This window comes from Malaclemys terrapin, chromosome 21 (assembly GCF_027887155.1).
Source record: "Malaclemys terrapin pileata isolate rMalTer1 chromosome 21, rMalTer1.hap1, whole genome shotgun sequence".
NCBI classification, from domain to species: Eukaryota; Metazoa; Chordata; order Testudines; family Emydidae; genus Malaclemys; species Malaclemys terrapin.
This window is the reverse complement of record NC_071525.1, coordinates 4,516,759-4,531,808: the sequence shown is the minus strand read 5'-3', so window position 1 is coordinate 4,531,808 and position 15,050 is coordinate 4,516,759. Positions and strand designations below refer to the sequence as shown.

General features: G+C 50.0%; 1 protein-coding gene across 8 annotated transcripts in view; it reads left to right on the top strand.

Annotated features, from left to right (window-relative positions):
* Positions 1-3,300: 3,300 nt before the first annotated feature.
* The window catches only part of MEF2D (myocyte enhancer factor 2D), a 171,098-nt gene continuing 159,348 nt past the window's right edge, over positions 3,301-15,050 (top strand). For 7 of the 8 annotated variants that reach the window (XM_054011459.1, XM_054011456.1, XM_054011454.1 and 4 more), the window contains exon 1: positions 3,301-3,652. The gene's annotated coding sequence lies outside the window, so the exon portion shown is untranslated. Of the gene's footprint in view, positions 3,653-4,544; positions 4,564-15,050 lie in introns of those variants that run through there. The other variant, XM_054011450.1, reaches the window with a different exon arrangement.

Here is a 15,050-nt window from a genome sequence, read left to right as displayed (position 1 = left end):
GGGGGGCCTGGGCAACTCTCTGCTTTCAGAGCAATTGTCTCAGGCTCTCTGCAGACTCAGGCAAGACCTCGCTGTGCTGGTTACATTCAGGTCACATATCCAAGCATTTTATCTCAACCACAGGGGCTATAAACATAAATTCTTTTTTAAATGAAAGCTGAGATTCTGAGATGCTCTCCTGGGATGCCATGAACGGGAGCACCAGGCATGGGTCTAGATAGTCTGTGCCTTAAACTGGCCTTACTCCAGGGGATGGAACATTGCAGCTAGAATCATTCCAGGAGACCTTCCCCCCCCCCTTTATTTTTAAAGGAGTGTGATCCCAGCATAATTAATCCAGATTGAAACTACATATAGGAAGAATTTAAGATGGTGGAATGTAATTAACCTGGGCTGGAGCTGGGCCAGGAAATTGTGGAACACAAGAAAAATATTAGTATTGGAAGTTGGGTATATGGATTTGATTGACTTAGGAAAGTAAGATCGTCATTTTAAAAGAAAGAATTAACATCCTTAGTTTTATTCTTATTGTGGCCAAATAGGCCAGTGAAGGGCTAGAATAGAATGGGATAGAATTCCTATTAATGCCTATACGAGAGAGGCAGTCTGGTCCACTATATAGCGTCCTGGGTGACCTGGGGGAAAATCCTTTCACCTCTTTGCATAGTGTGAGCTCTTTGGGACAGGCACTGTCTCTTGCTAAGTGTTTATACTGCACCTAGCACAGGAGAGGCCTTAGGTTGGTTGGGGCCTCGGGGTGCAACCAATATTAAAAGCGAGCAAGCTGATTTGTAGAGCCAGTAGAACTAGCCCTCAGCCCAGCTTTCCAGAGCCCATCCCACGTTTCCTATGGTGTGTTTGATATTATTGGCCCAGCACTTTGAACAAACTATTTTCAGACAATGGGCGTGTTTCGCAAACGACTTGCTACAATTCGTGTGGTGTGATTGCCCCCCCCCCCGAACCACATGGTATTGGTTCTGCTCCCTGATTGGGTGAGTGGAACTTTTAATTTCATTTATGTAGGGGCCGCCCTCCCCCTGCTGTCTGCGCACCTGACAGACACTAATGGGCATGACATTAAGGCCTCTTTTCCTTGCCCTGAAAAGGACCTTAAAGTGGACGTAGGTATAATTAGCACAGCCTTTAATGGCAGAGAGGTGTCAAGGGGCCGCTCTGAGGATCAGGCCCTAGTTGTTCGCACCCTCGTCACTAAATTGATGTAGATACACCAGTGCAAATTTTCTTAGTCTAGACAAGCCCCAAAATTGGTGAGGGGCGGGGGAGAGAGGGGAAATGATCCAGTGCAATCAACCATTCGGGTTGGGCTGTAAGCTTCATACTGGAATGAAGTGACTTGCCCGAGGTCACCTGGGGAGGCTGTGGCGGGGCTGGAAACTAAATCCAGAACTCCTGGGTGCCATTCCGAGGCCTTAGCCACAGGACCAGCCTTGAAACATTAGAGGAGCAAAGAGTGACACACATGTTCCATCCGAAGAAGTGGGCTGTAGTCCACGAAAGCTTATGCTCTAATAAATTTGTTAGTCTCTAAGGTGCCACAAGTACTCCTGTTCTTCTTTTTGCGGATACAGACTAACACGGCTGTTACTCTGAAACATGTTCCAGTGTGAATTTTAAGACTAGTAATGACTCATGCCAAGGGATGGGGCTAGGGGCCAGGAACTCCAGAATTCAAATCATGCCTCTGCCACCGAGTTGATCTAGTTGCGTCACTGATCCGTGCCTCAGTTTCCCCTCGAACATGCTGATAATCTGCCACCTCCCCATACAGAGGGTTGTCGGGTGTTAGTGAATATTTGTACCGTGCTTGGAAATGGTAAAACACTAAGTATTATTATTATGTAAGGGGAAAGTATAAATATTTTGGGCCCGAGCCTTAGCTGGTTGAAATTGACGCAGCTCCATTTAAATCAATGGGACCGATTCCTACTGTGTCTACATCACCTTAGTTCTGTTGAAGTCAATGGGTTAGATCTCTCGCTGGTGTAGAGTGGCATTCATTGCAATTCAGGGCCCAGTTTCTTGTTCCCATCCCATGCCCTCGTGCAGCGAGGAACAAAAACCCAGGAGTCCTGACGTCCTCCTTCACCTCTAAGCACTAGATCAAACCCGCCTCCCAGAAACAAGAATAGAAGCCAGGAGTCCTGACTCCCAGCACCCTCGTCTCTAACTACTAGGCCACACTGCTTGTTATCTGAGAGACATCCCGCAGTATTGCTCGCTGCATGTCTAAAAACACCCCACTGCCTTCCGAATTTCACCATCGGTGCAGGGGCGCTGCTGGAACAAGGCGGGCGGAGAGGGAGGGGCTGCCGCACCGCCTGGCTTGAAATGGTTTCCATCATATACTGGGTATACAGTTTGGTTCAATGGCTCTCAGCACCCCCGCTAGTGCACGGCTGGAAGGCGCTCAGATGCTACGGTGAGGCTCGCGGCATGAGAACCAACGCAGACCAGAACTAGGGTGACCAGCTGGCAAATGTGAAAAATCGGGACGGCGTTGGGGGGGTAATAGGCGCCTATATAAGAAAAAGCCCTGAATATCGGGACTGTCCCTATAAAATCGGGACATCTGGTCACCCTAGACCAGAACTGGGGTTGCAACTGTCCACGCCTGGAGGATTTTGCTTGAGAACAATGCCCCGGGGAGGGGGGGGGCAAAAATAGAGGTGCAGAGGGTCTGAAGGAGCGTTCTCCTGATATAGGGTGACCAGAGAGCAAATATGAAACATCAGGACAGGGGGTGGTGGTGGTGGGGGGGGGGTAATAGGAACTTATATAAGAAAAAGACCCCCAAAATCAGGACTAGTATCAGAGGGGTGGCCGTGTTAGTCTGAATCTGTAAAAAGCAACAGAGGGTCCTGTGGCACCTTTAAGACTAACAGATGTATGGGGAGCATAAGCTTTCGTGGGTAAGAACCTCACTTCTTCAGATGCAAGTCAGAGGCAACATCAGGACTGTCGCTATAAAATCAGGACACCTGGTCACCCTCTCCTGACATCTAGTGACGAGCTGGGGAGGGGGAAGGGGATGGAGACCAGAAAGCAGCCAAGTGCCAGCCAGGCCCCTTGAAACCCTGCAAAGATCATACCCCTGGGCTGGTGCTGCTAGTCCTCCAGGCGGAAGGATTCGCAGCAAGCCACGCTACACCCTAGCTTGGGGGAGGTGGCTTGGGTGCAGGGGTGGGGGTGGAGAGGAGGGTGCTGGGTAGCTAATCCCTCCCTCCCCGGGCCTTGCGTCGGGCTTGGCCATTGGTGGGTGGGGAGCCATCTGTCCGTCCCGGCATGCCAGACTGCACTAGCTGGTGGTTACGTTGTGTCTTTTCCCCGGTGGGTTGGAAGTAGTTACCTTTGTAGCCAAAAAGGAGGAAGGAAGGAATCGACACACACACACATACACACACACACACACGCAACCCCAGGGAGGAAGTTCATTGAGACACTGAGATTGCTCCTGGTTGCCCGGGCTCGCCTCTGAAGTGTGGCTGCGGTGCTGCTGTTGTTGTTGTTTGGTTGTTGTTGTTGCTTCTCTGGAGCCTCCACTTCTCCAACAACACCCCATCCCCGGAGGGGGGCTCCTGGCAGCGACTTTTTTTGGGGGGGAAGACAGCGCGGAAGCGGACGCTGGAGGGTAAGTCGAGTCCTGGGGGGTGGAGGGGTAGCCTGGGGGTGGCGGTGGATTGACAGCTTTGGGAGTCCGGGTGGGGATGGGCTTGGGTGGAAGCCGGGGTTAGGGTGACCACAGAGCAAGTGTGAAATCCAGAGACAGGGGGGATAGGCGCCTCTATAAGACAAAGCCCTGACTAGGGGCACAGTTCTTATAACACCAGGACAGCGGGTCGGCCTCGCCTGGGTACCACGGTGATGGGCGGCTGGGGGGGGCGGAGATGGAGCCATAGATCGGGATCGATTCTGGCTGCGGGGCGGGAGGGCGGCGAGCGCATCCTCCAGCCGCCTCTGACATTTCAAAACAAACCCTCGCCAAAATGGTGCAGAGGTGAAGGGAGGAATACAGGCGGCGGCGAGGTGTTGCCTCCCTTGTGTCTGCCTGACAGCAGCGGCTGTTTGCAAAGGGGGGGGGGATCAGAGCTGGGGGACCGGTGCGGGGCCAGGGCATTGACAGCTCCGCAGGGCGGCCGAGGACGGGGTGGGGTCGATCCCCCTGTGTCCCCCCCCCGCCTTGGTCTTAGATGTCGCTTGGGGTGGGAGACAGGAAAGAGAGAGAGGTTCTGGTGCCATTTGACAACCACCACCGGAAAAAAAAAATGGTGCAGAGGGGAAGAAATGTTGTCAGGGTTGGAGGTGCCTGGGGGAGGGTGGCTGGGAGACAGCAGCTGGGAAGGGGGGTAGGGGGGAGAGAGAGAGTCCCAGATCTGTGGTGTTCGCCTGTTGTTTGGGGAAAGTGTGTGTGTGTGTGTGTGGCTGACAGCTGAGGTTGTTGCCGAGGGTTACGGGGGGGGGGGAAATGGGGACTTTGAATCCTGCCATTTAGCAGTGGCCACCAAAATGGTGCAGAGGGGAAGGAGGATCTGTCCCAGGAGGGTGAGTGGGGAGGGGAGGCTGGGGGAGCAGCGAGAGTCTGGTGGGGGACAGGGGGTGTCTGGTAGCTGGGGGGGGCAGAGGTGTCTGGTGGGGGGCAGGGGGTGGCTGGTAGCTGGGGGAGCAGCGAGAGTCTGGTGGGGGATAGGGGTGTCTGGTAGCTGGGGGGGCAGAGGTGTCTGGTGGGGGACAGGGGGTGTCTGGTAGCTGGGGGAGCAGCGAGAGTCTGGTGGGGGACAGGGGGTGTCTGGTAGCTGGGGGAGCAGCGAGAGTCTGGTGGGGGACAGGGGGTGGCTGGTAGCTGGGGGGGCAGAGGTGTCTGGTGGGGGACAGGGGGTGTCTGGTAGCTGGGGGGAGCAGAGGTGTCTGGTGGGGGACAGGGGGTGTCTGGTAGCTGGGGGGGCAGAGGTGTCTGGTGGGGGACAGGGGGTGTCTGGTAGCTGGGGGAGCAGCGAGAGTCTGGTGGGGGACAGAGGGTGTCTGGTAGCTGGGGGAGCAGCGAGAGTCTGGTGGGGGACAGGGGGTGGCTGGTAGATGGGGGGGCAGAGGTGTCTGGTGGGGGACAGGGGGTGGCTGGTAGCTGGGGGCAGGAGCAGCAGTGTGGCGTAAGTACAGAGAGAGGGTCCCAGAGCTTCTAAATGCCGAAGTGTGCGTCTCTGCCATGGGGAGGGACAGCGCCCTGGGCAGCTGCTCCTTCCTGGGGTGATGGGCGACAGCTAAAGCCACTAAAATGGGACGGGGGATTGGAGCAACACCCCCACCCTATGCTTGGGGTGTTGGGAGCAACAGCCTCCCCCCCCCCCGTTTGGGGAGCTGGGAGCAGTGCCCATCTGTTTGGGAGGCTGGCTGGCTTAGTATATGGAGCACCGGGGTGGGGATGGGGGGTGGGGGGGAGGAGGGAGAGAGATTTGATTGGCAACAGCAGCTTTTAGGAAGGGTGATGGTAAATAGAGTCCCAGGGCTTCAATGACTTGGACGGCTGCCTGTTCTGGGGACTGACAGCTGTGGTTGTTTGTTCCTCTCTGGTTGAAATGTTGCTGAAGGCTAGTCTGTGTCTCTGTGTGTGTGTGTGTGTGTGTGTGTGTGTGTGAGTGTGGGTGAGGTGGAGAATAAGGTGCTGTGGTGAGGAGCCGAGACTCCCCTCGGGGTGGGGGTAGAGGGGTGTTAGGTGGGGGTGGGCGCACGCCTTGGGGGTGGCAACAGTCGCCACAGGACAGTGTGCGTGCGGGTTTCTGGGACCTGGCAGCTCTAGGGAATGCTGAGGTTTGTCTCGGAGGGTGCCAGTGTCGCTGAGGGTGACAGGAGACAGAGGCACGTCCCACGACCTGAATGGGGTGGCAGGCCAACAGAAATATCGCAGGGGAGAATGGGGGGGTTTAAGAAAGACTCTGTGTCTCAGAGGCCCGCTGAGGTGCCGTCGGATCTAGGTGTTGTTTGGCATATGTGTTGCATCTGAGATGCTTGTTTGCCATCAGTAGATCTCTGCTTGCCCTTTGCTTGGATGTTGTCTGTCTCTTGCTCAGACGCAGACATGCACACGGCTCTTTCCTTCTGGGTGTCTGTTCTCACCCGATGCCAAATCCCCAAGTAGCTGTCTCCACATGTGAATGAAAAGGGGGGGGCCGATGGCTGGGAAGGGTCAGCCATAAGTTGGTCCATTTCCTTCTCCTGCGTGCTCCACACCCCCCCAACATCCTCTGCCCTAGCTCTCCCGGCTGTGCGGAGCTGACATTTCACGGAGGGCCCTTTCTCCGCTCTCCCTGCCGGTTTGGTTTTGGGAAGGCAATGGGAACTGAGTGCTGGGTCTTTCGACTGTAGGTGGAACAGAACCTGGAGCGCACCTACTGAGGGCTGCTCCATTTGGAAAGGGATCGTTGAGCGCCATACCGCCCATTCGAATGTTTGATTCTCAGTTGCACTAAGGACCCTTTACCCATCTCTGTCTGCACAAAGGGGCCTGAGGCCCGGCTGAAACACAGATTTTGCACCCCTAACTGACCTAGTTATTCTGTTACAATTCCCCCCCCGCCCCCGATATAGTTGCATCTGAAGAAATGAGGTTTTTTACCCATGAAAGCTTATGCCCAATAAATCTGTTAGTCTTTAAGGTGCCACCGGACTCCTCGTTGTTTTTGTGGATACAGACTAACATGGCTACCCCTCTGATAGTTACACCAGGACAACTACTAGTGTGGGTACAGTTATAAAGGTACCTTTATACTGGGATATTTATTCTCCTGTAGCTATACCAGTATAAGCACCTTTATCCTGGTATCACTGCATTTACACTAAGGGAGGGGTATATATCACTTTAACAATATTGCTATAATTAAAGTGGTACAATTTGTGCCTTGAACTATTTTTCTCTGTCTGGGCAAATGTGTTATAGATGGACAGGGCCTGGTTCTCCGTTGTCCGACAACTTGCGTAGGCTCTGGAGGGAGAGACGCGTTCTCCCCCCATACCCCGTGAACCAGCTCCTAGAACGGCGCCAGTCAGCAAGGTGCTAAGAACCCTGCGAAACACCCCCTGAAATCCTAGCGTCAAACCCGGGTCACTGCAACGTGGCTGCGGCTAGACGGGTCCGGAGGGTGCGTGGCTCTGCCGTGGGGGTGTTCAGCAAACGCAGGTTCAGTGCACCCCCTCTGGCCTTCATTCAGCAAAGCAGTGAAGTCCGTGCTTCACTGTTAGCATGCGATATTGAAGTCAAGGCCACTCCCCTGCTTAAAGTGAAGCAGGTGTTGAAGAGTTAAGCGGAACGGAAGCCTCACAAAGTGGAGGTAACGAAAGGTGCCATTCTGCTCTGGTAGCAATTAGCACCCACCTGGCACTGGTATAAATAACAACTCAGGTGAAAAGCAGGGGAGTTTGCACCACCCTGGATTCCCTGTATGACCTTGGACAAAGCCTTGTCTAGACGTTAAAGTCTTAGCGATATAACACTTTTTTTGGGGGGAGGGCGGGAGGTGAGGGGTGTGATTTTATTTTTTACCGAAATAATTATGCCGATAAAAGCCCTCGTGTGACTGAGTTATACTGAACTAGCTTATTTTGCTTCCTAAACTGCAGTGTGTTGTACTGATATAAGCACTTTGATGCCGCTATAATTGCATCCACAGCGGAGTTTTTTTTGCCGCTTTTATTATGCTGGTATAAAATCAGAAAACTGTAGAGCTGGAAGGGACCTCACGAGGTCATCTAGTCCCAGCCCCCTGCGCTGAGCCAAGTAAACCTAGACCATCCCTGACAGGCGTTTGTCCAGCGTGTTCTGAAAAACCTCGAATGACAGGGATTCCACAACCTCCTTTGGACGTCTTAACTCCCCTTAGAGTGAGAGAGTTTTTCCTAATATCCTAAATCTCCCTGCAAATTGGGCTGGTTTTCCTTCTTGTTGTATCCTTGGTGGACGTGGGGGAACAATTGATCACTGTCTTCTTTCTGTCAACATTTTGCTGTTCTCATGTTCCTTCTCAGCCTTCCCTTCTCTACGCTAAACATGCCCATTTCTTTCAAGCTTTCCTCATAGGTCATGTATAATTAAAGCAGTACTACTTGTCAGTGTTCACAGGTCCTCACTGTCCCTATGCCTCATTTTCCTCATCTGTAAAATGGGCATAATAATAGCTCTCTGTCTCATCCTTTGATGTCTGTCTATTTAGAGTATAAGGCTTTTGGACCAGGGACTGTCTCTTAGTTTTATTACTGAACATTTGTACTGTGGTAGCGCCTAGAGGCCGATCAGACCTCGATCCCATTGTCCTAGCTTGCCGTGTAAACCTATAGCAAATGACAAGTCCCTGCCCCCAAAGAATTGAGACTTAAAGACATAACCGGTGGCTGTGATAGGCGGGGTGTCAATATGTGGGAGAGGGCAAGGTAACAAAAATAATAAAACGTTCACAATGCTTAGCCAGTTGGGAACAGTAATTGGAATGGCCTTGGAATGCATGACTCTGTTAATGTAGTCATGTGTGTGTGTGTGTGTGTATGTGTGTGTGTATGTGTGTGTGTGTGTAACCTAGTACAGTAGAAATACCTAACCCCCATCTAGTGCTTCTCCTTAGTAGATCTCACAGCCCAAAAGAGGTCAGTTACCATTATCCACAAGGGAGCTGTGATCTCAGTTAGAGTGTCTGGACCTCACCATAACACTCCCAAAAAATAATAATCAGGGGAGAGAGAACGGGTCGCTGTTAAATATGTGTATCTAAAGGAAATGCTTCTTTTTTTTTTAAATATGTTGAAACAGTTTCAGATTTTCTTTTCCCAAGTTGTTTCTCTCTGTTAAATTACTTTTGTGTGTATGAAAATCAGTATTTGGACGTTGGTGTCTCTAAATTTGTGTTTGTTGTCGACAGGGTGCTAGCCTGGGATGCTCCATTCTCCTGGCTTTGCTACTGACCAGGAACATCTCTGTGAGCCTGTTTCCACTCCCACTCTTGGTCTGTTTTCATTGCAAGCTCTTTGGAATAATAATACCACCACCTAGCTTTTGTACAGTGCTTTACAAAGGTCAGTTTCATTAGCCCCATTTTACAGGTGGGGAAACTGAAGCAGAGAATGAGGACAGGGCTTGTCCAGTGTCAGATGGCAGCAGAGGCAAGAGTGAAATTCAGGTCTCTGGAGTCCTAGTCTGGTGCTTTATCCACTAGGCCATACTGTCTTTTGCTGGGGCTTAACCTGTGTGCAGAACTTGCTCTGATCTAACTAACCGTGTTTTTAAATTAATGTACTTAAATTGGGGTGACTCCCTGGCCGTAAATTGGTTTAGAAAAGTCCACAGAAGGCGATTGCAGTGACCGAGCTAAAAGCTAATCTCCACACGCATTTCCACTGACATAACAGATAGTGTGAATTAAAACCAGGGCTGATTGTCATTTACGCTAAAGCCGTGTCTACACTACAGGCACTACAGTGGCTCTACCCCTCGCCCCAGCCCCAACTTCCCAGCAGCATAAAAGGGCCTTTCACTGGGGATGTTGTAATTTACACTCGTTTTCAGGCTGATGCAACGGGGCCAGAACGTAAATGACAATTGGGCCCAGCTGAGTGCTTGGCTAGGCGCTGGTGTAGCTTTAATCAATGTAGTTGAACGGAAACGATTTCGGTGCAATGCATTGCCCTGCCGTTTGCACTGGTGCAATTCATTTTAGCCACCATTCACTCCGGAATAAGAATTCCCCCACTGGGTAGCTTGGAAAAAAGGAGTGTTCTTAACTCGAGTTAGGGCTTGTCTACATGGGGAAAGTTAATCCAAGGTAACTAGGGTATGTCTACACTACAGCGGCTACGGCAGCACATCTGTTTCCGCTGCATTGACCTTGCTGCATCTACAGCTGGGGTTAGGTTGACCTAGCTATGGTGCATACAGGGCACAAATTTTAATTGTACAGGAGACCCCCATGTGTGACTTTGAAGCGGATTAGTTAAACTGCATTAAATCCTTGTGTGAACGCTGTTCTTCCGAATGAAAGTGGCCTTCATTTGGTTCCAAAAGTAAATTTAAAATAAATCAAATTAAGGTCATTTAATTCTGAATGAGGGTGCTCGCACAGGGGTTGAGTATGGTTGGAATAATCCACTTCAAATTGACACCTCTACTTAATTCAGATTCATTTTCCTGGATGGCTCCCTGTAGACAAACCTTTAATTGATTTAAAACCCGATTGAATTAAATCAGTGCCATTTCTGTGTGTAGAGAAAGTCCTGTTTACTTGTACAGCCCCTAGCACAATGGGGTGCTGATCTTGGTTGGTGTGACTGCCGTTCAAATAAGGAATAATAATAAGTAGGCCATCAGAGTTAAGATGGCACAGATCAGCCTACGGCTTCCTAAGAAGTGGCATTTGATACTTCTCTCTCTCTGGCATTTCTCTCTTCTTTTTTAAAAATTACATAAACCTATCAATAAAGAGCTGTATTTTGTTAAACATCTGGTTTGAGCAGAGCTTCGGCGATGTTGGGAGACCTCTAGGCTGACCTTTTTTTAGTAGATATTTTTTTTTTATTAAAGAAGCAGTTTGCTGCGTGTGGTGCTTTTCCCTTTAAGGTGAATCTAGTCCTCTTCCGACTGTCGTCTGCCAGCAGCTCTCCCTTCGCAGATCTGTCGTTTTCAATCTTTCACTCTGGCGTCACGTGCTCCATCCTTTTTCTTTGCACTTGTTTGCTTGCAGCTTTTTTTTTTTTCCCTCCTGTTTAAAACAACAATCGTTCTTGTTGATAATAAAAAGCACGGGGGCTATAAAATAAATCTTTCTGCAAAAAGTATCCAGGAATGTATTCAAACCACTTTATTCTCTGGACTGGGCAACTGACTAGTGCTTTCTAAAGCCTGGAGCAGAAGGGCTAGGTGAAGTGTTGGGGGGAGGGACATGCCGGGGGGGAATGGCCCAACCTCTTAGAACTGCTCTATACTAAAAACGTTTACTGGGAAAGCTTGCCAAATTCCCACAATTCTCAGAGAGACATGTGGGTATCCCATGATATTGTTAGTTCTTTGGGGGCAAGAATGGTCATTGTGTTCTCTTTTTATACAGCACCTGGCACGATGGGGCATGACTGATGCTCTTGGGCACCCCCACAATATAATAATTGTACACAGCAGTGGCCCACTCTATGCAGCAACAATTTCCCACAAGGCAGTGCACCTGACCGGGGTGGGGGGGGAGGCACTGGGATGCCCACCCACAATGCACTACGCTTGGTGCTGACGTACCAGGAGCTGTATGGACATAAAGCACCAAGTGGTAGACTGTGAATGCACTTTTCCAAAATAGTTTTGTCCGTGACACTGTGCCGGCAAAACTTTTGCCAGTGAACCTTCCTACTGTAGTAAAAGCCCATTCAGCCTGAGTTTGCAGAGAGCCTGGAACAATAGCTCTAAAGTGTCAATTGTCCCATTCATTTAAATGGATGCTAACTTAGATGCTCAGGATGCATTAAATGTCGACACTGGTAAGTATGTCTCTGTTCGACTAAATATGTTAGAAAGGAGAGGGAAGATCAAATTATACTATAGCTCTTTTGAGCCATAGCTCTCAAAGTACGTTACAAAGGAGGTCAGTATCATCAGTCTCCCAAGGGGAAACTGAGGCACAGAGGTGCAGTGACTCGCCTTAGATCACCGAGTAGGCCAGCGGCAGGGCCAGGACCTCAGCTCTCTTGAGTCCCTATCCGCTAGGCCAGACTGCCAGTTATGAAGGATTTCCCAAAGGGGTGTGTGTGAGGCACTAGCTGGTGAAGGGAGAAAGACAGGTGAATGTGTCAGCCACGCTTTGAGGCACGGCTCTGAGCTGGGGTCGGCTCCACCGCCCGAGGCGTCATCCCACGGACTCTGAAACGATCCCAGCTCTTAACCAACTCCTCTGCTGAAACAGCCAGGGATGCGCCGAGCGTCAGAGATGCGTGTGTAACTTACTGCTCTGTGACAAGCAGGTCATAGATTATTCCTGCAACGCGCAATTAAGCGCTGGGCTTTCTAGAGGCCGAGTGTGTACGTCTCGCCAGTGGAGCTGGAACTCTGCCACGCTTTGGCTAGTATTGCGCTGTGTAAATGTCTCAGCCCCTACCTGATACATGTGCTGTGTTTGTATAGAGAGGAACTGAAGCCATAGACCTTATAATCAATGCCAAAAAACCTGATGCCCTCTTTCCCTGCTTCTGAGTAAAGATCCAAACAGCAGATACTCTTATGACTACGATTTTATTCTTTGTATCAAACTGATACTTACCAACATGCTATGAAGAATGGTGAAACTAAAATGGAGGGCCTGAATTCTTTCCTGGTGGTAGCATTTTGGGTTCTTAAACAGGGTGTGCTTGAGAGCCGCATTCACCCAACGCCCCTTTCCACTATCAGAGCGGTGTCAAGAGATCTTATCGTAAATGAGAATCTGGTCCCAGGCAATTAAAATAAGAACCCTGTCTTGCAAACAGTTTACATGTCTGTGTAACTATACTCATGCGAGTAATCTCATTGAAGTCAATGGGACGACTTGCTGGAGTAAAATTGCTCATGTGCGTCAGCGTTTGCGGGAACAAGGTCTAAAGGGCTTTTTTTTGGGGGGAGCGGTGATATTTTAGGCATGATTTTAAAAACTGTGATCTGACGTTGGCACTCCGGCCCCATTGCAGCATAAAGGGGATTTTTAAGTGAGGTGACCAAGGACGTGTCTACACAACAGTGGCTATAACGGCATAGCTACAGTGCATTAACTACAGTGGCATAGCCCCATAACATAGACGCACCCTACAGCGACAGAAGAGGCTTTCCCGCCATTGTAGGAAACATTCTTCCGTCGACCTAGCTGCATCTAAACATAGCTACGGCGCTCAGAGGTTTGGATTTTTCCCATCCCGAAGTATTGTAGCCATGTCAAACTAAATTCTAAGTGTAGATCGGACCTGTAATTTATATCCAGAGCAGACGAAAGGGGCCTTAATATAAATGAGAATCAGGCCCTTTAAATCAGTAGTAATTAGGGTCTTTCCAGGGAAGAAGAAGGAGACGTTCCCTAGCGGGCAGTGGTTGTTTTTCGAATGGTACCCTGTTTGAAGCAGTTCATAGCTTTGAAAAGTTGTCACTCCACCAGAGATGTGTTGGTGGGCAGAGTGCAGGTGAGAGCGCTAACGAGGCATGAAAGTGATCACGTGGCTCTCCATGAGGCACAAATTAGTGATTTCTGCAGTAGTTGTCTCATGGATATTCATAGATTCATAGATTATAGGACTGGAAGGGACCTCGAGAGGTCATCGAGTCCAGTCCCCTGCCCGCATGGCAGGACCAAATACCATCTAGACCATCCCTGATAGATATCATCCCTCCATATGGGGCAAATACTGTATAGACCAGTGATTTGTTTGTAAAGTGCACTGAGGTAAAAGGCATCATGTTATTTTAAATTTAAACCCCTTAGGGTGAATGCTAGTTGGGGTAGGAATCGCAGGTGTGAATTTGCCCCATTTATTTTCACTAGGAAACTTACAGTTTCCTTTGTTTGTTCAGTGGATGGCACCCATCAACAGTATCCCATTCCAGGTGTGTTAACTGGAGCCTAAATGGGTGCGTCTACATTTGAGCGGGGAGGTGTCCTTCCCAGCTGGCATGGGCCTACCTGTGCTATCTTGAGCTAGCATGCTAAAAATAGCCATGTGGCGGGGTGGCATTTGAACCCCCTGGGTATGTACTTGGGTACCTAGTCTGAGCCGCCACCCATGCTGTCCTGGCCACCCGCCTACTTTTAGCACGCTAGTTCTGCCAGGGCTACTGAGGGCAACTCTGCGTGAGCTGGGAATCACACCTCTCCGCTCAAATGCAACGCACCCGATAGCTTGGTCTTGCTGTTCTTTTTAAGTAGGTCAGATCCTCGGCTGATGTAAACCGGTGCCACTCCATTGACGTCTAGGGGGCTATGCTGGTTTACACTCGCAGAAGGGATCTGGCTGGTACAGGATCAGCTGAAGTCATTGTTAGTGCAAAAGCAGCGTCTCAAGATGGTTAATAGACTGACAAAGCCAATTGCCTGCTTTCTCTGGGCCTTAACGGAGCCGTCTGCGAAGCTTGCATGCTATTGCTTCTGTCTCACTGCCCCAAAGGGTTCTAAGATGCACTTTTACTTTATGTGGAGTAAATTGATGAAATAGTTTGGAATGGATGACTAAATGACGGTATAACCGTGTTATAGACGTCGTCACTATTGACGATCTGTATTGTGCCAGCGTCATGGACCACGGCGTCTAGGTGCTGTTGTAATACGAATAAATAATAATAAGGAACAGAATCCAGTTCTCTTAGCGTCTTGTCTTGTGCTTTTAAACTCTGGACCATGTCCCCTTTAGTCAGTGCTTGGCAATCTGGAGGCAATTATAAAGAAGGGGTGTGTCTCAGGGCGTGGGATTTGTCATGAAACCAATCTCAGCGCGCCTATTGGTCAACACGACAGAGCCCTGTAATTTACGTGTCATGGAGCTGCCGAGCAGGTACCTTGTCCAATACAGGTCTTGATAACGCCACTGAATACATAGGTTGGTTCGTTGGCCTGCCAAGTTATTACCCTGAAGTCTAGAAAGAAAACTGCCCTGCCGTGAAATGTTTGTGGGCCGATTCTTTCCTCTGGCTTCACTGGGGGTTAATCCTGATTTCACACTGGTGTTTGGGAGACGGGAGCCAGGCTTGTGAGAGAGTTAAGTTTGGAGATTCCCTCCCCACGCACTAGTTTTCCTGACAGTTGTGATCTCTCTAATTATAATTTGAATGGACCTCACTCTGCAGGCATCCCTCTGGCATGCAACTTTCCTTGAAATCAGTGGACAGTTGGCAGGACTGGGCCCCTGTCTTTCAGTGTTGGGGACAGTTCTCATCTTCTGCTGAATCTGAAAGTTATTGTCATCTGTCTTACAGCTGTTCCTCAAAACGCCATTGTGTTAGGCTATACAGAGCATGAGAGTCTCCTTGCTTCAGAGAGCTTACCGTTTGATTAGTCAAGGCCAAC